Genomic DNA, 8,911 nt, shown 5'->3' with positions numbered 1-8,911 from the left:
CTGCATCTCCTTCCCCTGTTTCATTTTAAAAATGAAGTAAAAATAGAAAGACGGCAATTTGCTCCTACAGAGCCTCTGAAGGGGCAGGAGAAGGCTCAGCCTCCCTCTCTTCCTCTCCTCCCCCCACCGCACTCCCTCCCACCTTCCTGAAGTTCCAGAGGCCCGCTCTTCCCCTTCCACTCGTCCCCTCCTGGGCCTGCCTCTTCCTCTCTCCCTGGCCTGATGTCCCTGGATGCTCTCTCCCTGGCTGGCTGGCTGGCTCCGTGTGCCCTCCTTGGACCTGGCACACCATCCTGGGTGGAGGGGTCACCGGGGAGAGAGGAGTGTGTCTGAGAGAGAGTCAGGGGTCAGGGACAGAAGAGCTCTCAGCCCCCTCTGGAAATGGAGGAAGAGAGGCTGGAGATGGGAGCCACTGCTGGACTCACATTCCAGGCCTCCCGCCCCGCAGGCCAGACCTCCTACCCACCCAGGGGGCATTTCTGGCTCACTAAGGCACAGGAATCTGTACCAAGGCCATGAGTCTATCCTGAGGCTGCGTCCCAGGCTCTGATGCTAGGGGTGGGCTAGGCGAGGTACTTCTGAGTGACTGGGTCACTGCAGTGGTGTCTGTTTCCACTTCTGACACAGCTGCCACATTCGGCACACACCTGCATGGCCAACCCATGTCCCTGACCTGGTATCTGAATGGCATGTGGTCAGACTCAGCACCTGGCCCTCCCCACCCAGCTGCCCCTGTACTCTGTGGGGAAGGGGAGGGCAGGCAATGGCATCAGGTGACAGCTGGCACGTCAGATATGTCCCAAATGCTTTGCATGGATTAGCTTCCTTAATCCTCATTTGAGGTAGATGCTTTCATTCTCACCAGCCTGGTTTACAGAGGTGGAGGCTGCGTCTCCTTGGAGTTGAGTGACTGTCTAAGGTTCTGGTGCTGGATTTGAGCCCAGACAGCTGGAGCTATGGGCCCTTTCTCTCATCTTAGCCTCTGAGCCTGATGACCTCTGGAAGGGGCAGTGGATAAAAAAAAGAAGCTCTCTTCTTACTGTGTGGGACTCAGTTCTACCTTCTAATTTTCTTCTTCTTTTTAAAGTCTTTAATCCTCACCTGAAGATATGTTTGTTTTTTAATATATATTTTTATTGATTTCCGTGAGGAAGGTAGAGGGAAAGAGAGAGAGAAACATCAGTGATGAGAAAGTATCAGTAATAAGCTACCTCCTGTACGCCCCACACTGGGGATCGAGCCCGCAACCTGGGCATGTGCCCTGACCGGGAATCGAACTGTGACCTTCTAGTTCATAGGTCAATGCTTATCCACTGAGCCACACCAGCTGGGTGATATGTTTTTTTATTGATTTTTAGAGAAAGAGGAAAGGAGAGAGAGAGAAACATCTATGTGAGACAGAAACATTGATTGGTGCCTCCTGTATGCACCCCCACAGCAGATGTGTGTGCCCCGACTGGGAATTGAACCCAGAACCTTTTGGTGCATAGGATGATGCTCCAACCAACTGAGCCACCTGGCCAGGGCCCTTGTAATTTTCTTTAAGTTGGAGGCTCAATTCTTCAAAGTGCCTCTGTCAGCCCCTGAGTTTAGATAGGTCACAGTTAATTGCTGAGTCCCTGGCTTCGAGGCTGGCATTGCAGAGCGGTCTCTGGGGCCTGAGCACTGGGCGGCCCGCTTGAGGGTGGCCTGGCCTCTTGAAGGCATAGAAGGCATGCTCCCTGGGGCTCTGGCCCTGGGCTGGGACGGGCTGGGACGTGGGACCCACTGCTGCTTCCTCCCTGGCCCGGCAGTCTCTCCTGCGAGCAGTCAGAGAGCTGTCTTGGCTGTCACAGCTGTGGCTGCCAAACAGGAAGAGCAGTCAAAAGGCCCCAAACAAACACAGCTCCATGGAAATACCTAGCCCTCCCCTTTCTTCCCCATCCCTCCCCTAGCTCCACCCCTTCCCCCCCCACCCCGCCCTGGCTCATGAATTGGCATTGTCCCGGGTCAAGCGTCCAGGCCCCTGCCTTTTCACCCCCATGGAAGACCTGACACGACCCTCTCCTGCCTTGATATGGAGCCCCGAGCTCCTAAGCGTTCAGGATGGGGGAGGGAAGACGGAGAGTGGGTAACATTTTCAGTCACTTTGGGGATGTTGAGGTACCTGGGCAGTCTCCAAACGCCCCCTGAGAGTACTCCCACACAAATCTGAGCCTTCCTGTGGGGCGTGAGCGTGGGTGACCCCAGGGGCAGAGCAGCATCAGTGAGTGAGCCCCTCTGGGACCCTGGAGGCCTGTCCTGGTTGGTCCTTACATAGTCCAGGGACAGAAACCTCAGCGCCCCCTCCCTCCTCCTCCTCTTCCTCCTCCTCCTCCTCGAGTCTCCACGCTTTGCCTCTGGTCCCCTGAGCTGGCGACAGGATGCGATTCTGATCTTTCAGGAGGCAGAGAAAAGGCAGGAGGGGCAGGGCTGGCCAGAGGTAAGGAGTGGGGGAGCCTTGGGCTGGGCTGCCGGGAGCCTCCTGAAGTTGGTCCTTAAAGAAGTAAGGGGGTTTTCTCATTTGCTCTGCTTTCTCCTGCCTTCCATTTCCCTCTTCACCTCTCTCCTTCCCACACCTCTGATCTTTTCCCTCTCATTCTCATCCACCTCTTCTCTCTTGCCTCCCTGTCTACCTGTCCCTCTCAGTGTCCTGCCCACTCAGAGCCCTGGCTCGGGGCGCCTCTGTCTCAGCCCTGGGGCAAGGGGCGTCTGGGCAGCCCCCGCCGCCGGGTGGATGGCATTATGGGAATGGCATCCCTGTGTCACAGTTTCAGCACCTCCTTGTTCCCTTTGGCCTGAATCCTGGCCTGTGGAGCCGGCAGGCCTGGGACAATGCAGGACAGCGATGCATAGTTGTTGGATGAATGTCTCCTGAGCACATCCCAGCCTGGCTGGGGCTCTGGGGCAGGACAGGGCACTTGGAGAGACAGGCAGGGACTGTGGCAGGGAAGAATCCTAGACTCAGGGCATGATGGCAAGGTCAGGCCACTCCTTCAGGAAGCCTGCCCAGATGAGCCTGCTCAGGTTCCTGTCCATCTCTCCTCCTCTCTTCTAAATGTACCTCCACATTTAGGCTCACTGGGTCAGGGCCTGCTCCCTGGCGAGGCTGGGCCATTTGGCCTCCTTTCTCTGGACTGTCCCTTTGAGAAGGCCTGTCCTGAGGCTGCAGGAGGGAGGCCCTGCCCAGCGGCAAGTTCTGGGGATGGATGGCCTAGGCCTGGGGCTGAGGGTCTTTGAGCCACCTATGGCTGTGTGGAAAACACTTCTGAGGGCCCCAGAGCTGGGGGTAGGGGAGCTGAAAGTAGATTTGGGATGGGCAAGAAAGGGGAACTAACAGCAAGAATAGAGAAGTTAAGACGGTGTCTATTAAGCCTCCTCCGCATGCCAGGCAAGGCTATGGAGACACGAGAGGCACCGACCCTGTGAGGGTGTCTGCGGTGCCTTCCCAGTGGGGCCAGTGAGCAAGGCTTGAAGGAAGAGGGAGAGCTGACGAGGGGGCAGGAGTGTGTTTCAGGCTGAGATACTTGTGGGGATGAGAAGCTGTTTGTGTGGGATGGTGACGATTACGACAGACAGTGTCACTGGAGTGTCAGAGTTGCTGGGACCGCTCTGGGCCCGGGGAGGATACAATCAGAGCATTTCATTACTTCACATAAAGTCCTTCAGTGACTCCCTGAGGACTCTGGGATAAAGCCTACAGTGGTTGGCAAACTCATCAGTCAACAGAGCCAAATATCAACAGTACAACGATTGAAATTTCTTTTGAGAGCCAAATTTTTTAAACTTAAACTTCTTCTAACACCACTTCTTCAAAATAGACTCGCCCAGGCCGTGGTATTTTGTGGAAGAGCCACACTCAAGGGGCCAAAGAGCCGCATGTGGCTCGAGAGCCACAGTTTGCCGACCACGGGCCTAGAAGATTTCTTGGAACATCAAACAAGATCCTTTGCACCTGTTGCCCTTCTTTCTCTCTGGGTCTCAGTTCCTCTATACCCGCCTTCCTTCCACATCCCCTGCCAATTTCCACCCCATCAAACTGACCCCATTTCTCTGAACCTGCTGAGTGACGCCACGTGTCCGTGTTGGACAGCGCAGACATGGAACACTGCCATCATCGCAGGCAGTTCTACTGACAGTGCTGGTGCCTCCGCAAGGCAGGATCTGAGACGGGCCAGGAGGCTGCAGGTTCCTGCAGGCTGGGAAGTGCTCAGGAGGGACAAGGGGGTCAGCATGGGGTCATGGCAGAGCTCTGGACAGGAGACCTGGTTTCAGTTCTGGGCTCTGCCACGCACCAGCTGTGTGGTTTGGGGCCAAATGCTTGGCCTCTCTGGGCCTCCGTGGTTTGTAAAAATTGGTTGTAAGAGTTACCTGGATAATTGTTGTTGTTTTTATTTTAATTTAAATTTTGTTTTCCAGTTTAGCTCATCAATGTTTCTCAAACTGTTGCCAACCCCCTCGCTATGCCAGGTAAACCCAGTTCCTGGGCCAGCAGCGTGCTGGGAGGCTGGGCCGGTGTGGGCATTCCGTAACGAGGGCAGGCCGCGGGAGCAGGGAGGTGAGCAGAGGCTAATTGCACTTTCCTGCCTTCATAGCACTGAGCCCAATTTGTAATTGTTGGTTGTTGGTTGTTTACTTGTCCTGCCTCCCCTTGGCAGCTCTGTGGGCACAAGGCCTACGTGGTACTTTGCTGCCCCCGTGTCCCAGCGCCTGGCACATTCCTGACCCACGTCAGGTGCTGGATGACCATTTCTTTCCGGAACAAGTAAGAGGCCACCCTTTCACCCAGGCCACTTGTTCTCTGTGTGGTGACAGGGTACATCAAGAGCTTCGGATGGCCTGGCCGGTGTGGCTCAGTGGTTGAGTGTTGACTTGTGAACCAGGAGGTCACAGTTCGATTCCCGGTCAGGGCACATGCCCAGTGTGGGGCATGCAGGAGGCAGCCGATCAATAATTCTCTCTCATCATTAATGTTTCTATCTCTCTCTCCCTCCCTTCCTCTCTGAAATCAATTAAAATAAATATTTTAAAAGAGCTGCGGATGGTGTAGTTGGACAGACCCCGGGTGGATTGGAGGAAGGTCAGGATGGGTGTCCCCTGCACCTCTGGAGGGGGCTCTGGAGCCTGCCCCACAGGACTGGGCTGCTTCCCTGCCAGGCTGAGCTGGGCTGACGAGGACGGGCCTGTGGCCGACATTGGGTCCTCTGCCCAGGGTGTCACACATACCACTACCGGTCGACTCCCAGAGGCCTGGAGGCAGTTGCCGCTCAGCATTGGGTGGGAGCGCTGACAACCTCCTTCCCTGGCCAAATGCTGTAGGTGGGCGAGAAGACTGATAGTCCTCCCTGAAAAAGAAACAGGCAGAGGAAGGCTCCTTAAGCTGCTGAAGGCCCATTAGGCCTAGGGTTTGGCTAGGCATGCGTTTAGGGCAGGGCAGGGACCCAGCCATAAGCCCCCAGCCCCTCTCCTTAGATGTCCTGCCTGTGGATGAAGCACATGGGGGTTGGTCTCCCTGACCCAGGTGTAGGTTAGGCCCAGCCGACCGGGCGAACCCCAGCCCATGCCTGGCTATGTGGGTGCTGGGTTCATGTCAGTGGCATTTGGCATGGTTGCCAGGTCTGCTTCTGGGTGGAGAGAGCAGGAAGAAGAATTGCACAAAGGGAAACTTGAAACTGGGCCCCACTTCCTCTGGTGGCTCACTGCCTCCAGGCGGGACTAGGGGGTAGCACAAGCCCCTTGCTCCTCGGACACACTGGACCTTCCCGTCTGCTTCCTTCCTCCATAGGAAATTCCAGGTCCCAGCCACAGGGCTCTCAGTGGCCTCCTGCCACTTCCCCCTGTGCCTGGCTGCTCAACCCACAAGGAAGGCTTCTTCCAACAACCCTGATTTCTCAGCCCTGAGCCAAACACTCGGTGTTTCTCCTTCCACCCACAGGCACCACCCTCCTGTCTGCCTCAGAGCCTTCGTGTTGCCCACTCAGCCTGCTCCGCCTGCCCCTCCCTGCAGGAAGTTTCCCCAAATAGCCCCTCACATGTCCTTTGAACAGGAGAGCTCTTATAAGCAGCCCCCAGGATGACGGGGGCGGGGAGGGGGGCTTTGTTTTGTTCACTGCTCTATCGCCACTGGCACATAGTAGGTGGGCAGGAAATAGTTGTTGAATTAAGGCACGGTGTGCCCGCTATTATTTAGCACTTGTTTCTGTGGCTCCCTTAGTCAAGGTCTCTTTCCTCTACCACCCTCCCCCACTAGAGAGGGCTGGGGACCCTATTTCCCCTCCTCCAAGTGCCCTCAGGCCTGGAATCCTAGTCACTGGAGAAACCTGCCAATCTTGCCTACCCTGGCATTTGTGCCTTCATTCAGGAAATGCTTTCTGCATCTCTCCTGGGTGCCTGATCCCGGGGACTGGGCTGTGGGGCAAACACAAGGATAAATGAGGCAAGGTGGTGAGTGGTGTTCTCCCCACATTCGGGCTCCCTCTGCCTCCCAATGCAGCGCTTTCTGAACTCTGGGGTCTCTTCCCATCCAGCCTCTGCCTCCAGGCCAGCCGCCCCTGGTCCCAGTGTCCTCAGCCTTCCTTTCCTGGCACTGCACACGGCTTTTTAGGAGCTGGGGCTGCTTGCAGAGAGGAACAAGGAGGGACTGGAAGGCAAAGTGGCAGACAAAGGCAGGGCAGGGGAGTGGTAGGGCTTTTGGAGATTCTTATTTATAAGCCCAAACCGCTCCCCAAGCTTCAGCCACTGCCTTTATCTGCCCTGATAATAGACCGAAACCATATTCTGCTGCCTGTTGAATAATCAGTGCCCGGCCTCTGCGAGTCTGCCAGGATGGCAGCAGCCCAGGGTGGCGCTGGGCACTGTGCCAGCTGACATGGGCCAGCCAGCCCTGGGAAGCCTCAGCCAGGTAGGTAGCCACCAGCCTGCAGACCATCCCGCACACAGGGACGTCCCACCCCCCAGGGGTCCTCAGTGCCCATACAAGGCACGCAGGTGGCTCTCAGGACAGATCTCGGGAACTAAAATGTGAGCTATGGTGGCTTATGGTTCATTCATCTTGGTATCCCTAGTACGGAGCCTGGGGCCTGGCATACAGGAGGAGCTCAGTGGTAAAACTTCAGGCACTCAGCACCATTATCGGGACCTACCATATGCAGGTCTCTTCCCATCCCTCTAGCTCCTCCTCCAGCACCTGTTGGGGATCTCCTGATGCAGCGAGATGTGGGCAGTCTCCGAGGAGGCCACGAAAGGCTGATCCAGGGCCAGCCCTGCTCACTGTGTCTTAGGGACAAAAGGAGGAGGAAGTCCTTGCATGTGTCCCCATTACCCAAGTCAGCACCCAGGCTCACAAACAGTGCTCAAACAGGTGGCCCGATTTCATCTCCCCAACGCTGCTCAAGGGTCCGGGCACACTGCACCTCCATTGTTCAAGATGGGTGGGATTTGCACCTGAATCTTCTATGCCCAAACACAGCCCCCAGGTGGGTTAGAGTCTCAGCCCACAGTCAAGGTTTTGGGAGAAGCTGGGAGGAGCTAGGGGCTGGGAGATGAGAGAAGAGTTGGGGTGGGGACGGGCCAGGGACAGGAAGCCACAGCGGGTGGGCGAGGAGCAGGGGCGCAGGGCCCAGGGCTGGGCTGCTGGCCTGGGCGCTGCATGGAGCAGACCGGCCGGTGGGAATCTGACCACTTCAGCTCCTCTCGGAGGTGCCATTGTTGCCCCCCAGTGGGCAAACAGTGCTGGGCGAGACTGGGGGCTAATGAGTGTTTTCCAGAGGGCGATTCCTCTATGTGCGGTTTATCTTCCTGGGTCATCGTTCCGCAGTCTGCACTTAGCAGGGTAATAGCAGCCTGGTCTGGGGCTTCTGCCCACCCTCTGGCCCCGGGGCCTGCAAACAGATGGCAGCAGATGAGGGAGAGGAAGTCAGGAAGAAGCAGGAGCAGCATGCCCTGGCCCCACCTGCTTCCTTATCTCAGGTCACTGCAGGTGTGTGTGCCCACGGCCATGCGGATGGCGCTCCTCAGGCCAGGGCCTTGCTGCTGCCCAGATCCAGGGATCCTTACAGACACCCACACCCTCTCCCAGTCCTTACTGACCTCAACGGTCAGCCCTGCACAAGCCCGTAGAGACCACCTCTGCCGCCCCTCACCCATCTTCCTCCTGCCGCACAGGCTCCTTTATCCTCAGGAAGCCCAACAGGGAGAGGGCAGTACCCTTGATCCAGGACGCCCCCCTCCACCTCAGAGAGTGAGGCACAGTGCTCCGTGTTCGGGGGGCTTCCTACATCCATGTGACCACTCATGTGGTGGGAGTTATTTTTAGGTTACAGTTGAGGATGCTGAGTCTCTGGGAGGTTAAATGATTTGTCCAAGTACACCTGGTGTGGTAAGGAGAACAATGGACCCCCAAAATGTCCATGTCCTAATCCTCAGAACCTGTGACTGTTACCTGACATGGCAAAAGGGACTTTGCTGATGAGATGGAGTTAAAGATCTTGAGATGGAGAGATTATCCTGAATTATTCGGGTGGACCCAGTGTGATCACAAGGGTCCTTCAAATGTGGGAGAGGCAGGAAGAGGGATGCGACATGCGAAAGTCTCAACTGGCCATCACTGGCCTTGAAGATGGAAGGGGAGCCTCGGAAGGGGGGTGGCTTCTAGGAGCTGGAAAAGGTGGGGAAATGATCTTCTAGTACCGGCAGAAAGAGCACACCTCTGCTGGCACCTTGCTTTTAGCTCATTGAGATGCATTTGGACTTCTGACCTCCAAACTGTAAGATAATGCAACTCTTGTTTTAAACCACTAAGTTCATGGTCGTTTGTTATAACAGCAACAGGGAACTAATACACCCAGCTAGTGGCAGAAGTAGGACCTGAGCTGAGGACTCAGCCTTTATTCCA

This window comes from Plecotus auritus (assembly GCF_963455305.1).
Source record: "Plecotus auritus genome assembly, chromosome: 3".
Classification (NCBI taxonomy): Eukaryota; Metazoa; Chordata; class Mammalia; order Chiroptera; family Vespertilionidae; genus Plecotus; species Plecotus auritus.
The sequence above is the reverse complement of the archived record's forward strand: the minus strand, read 5'-3'. Positions refer to the sequence as shown.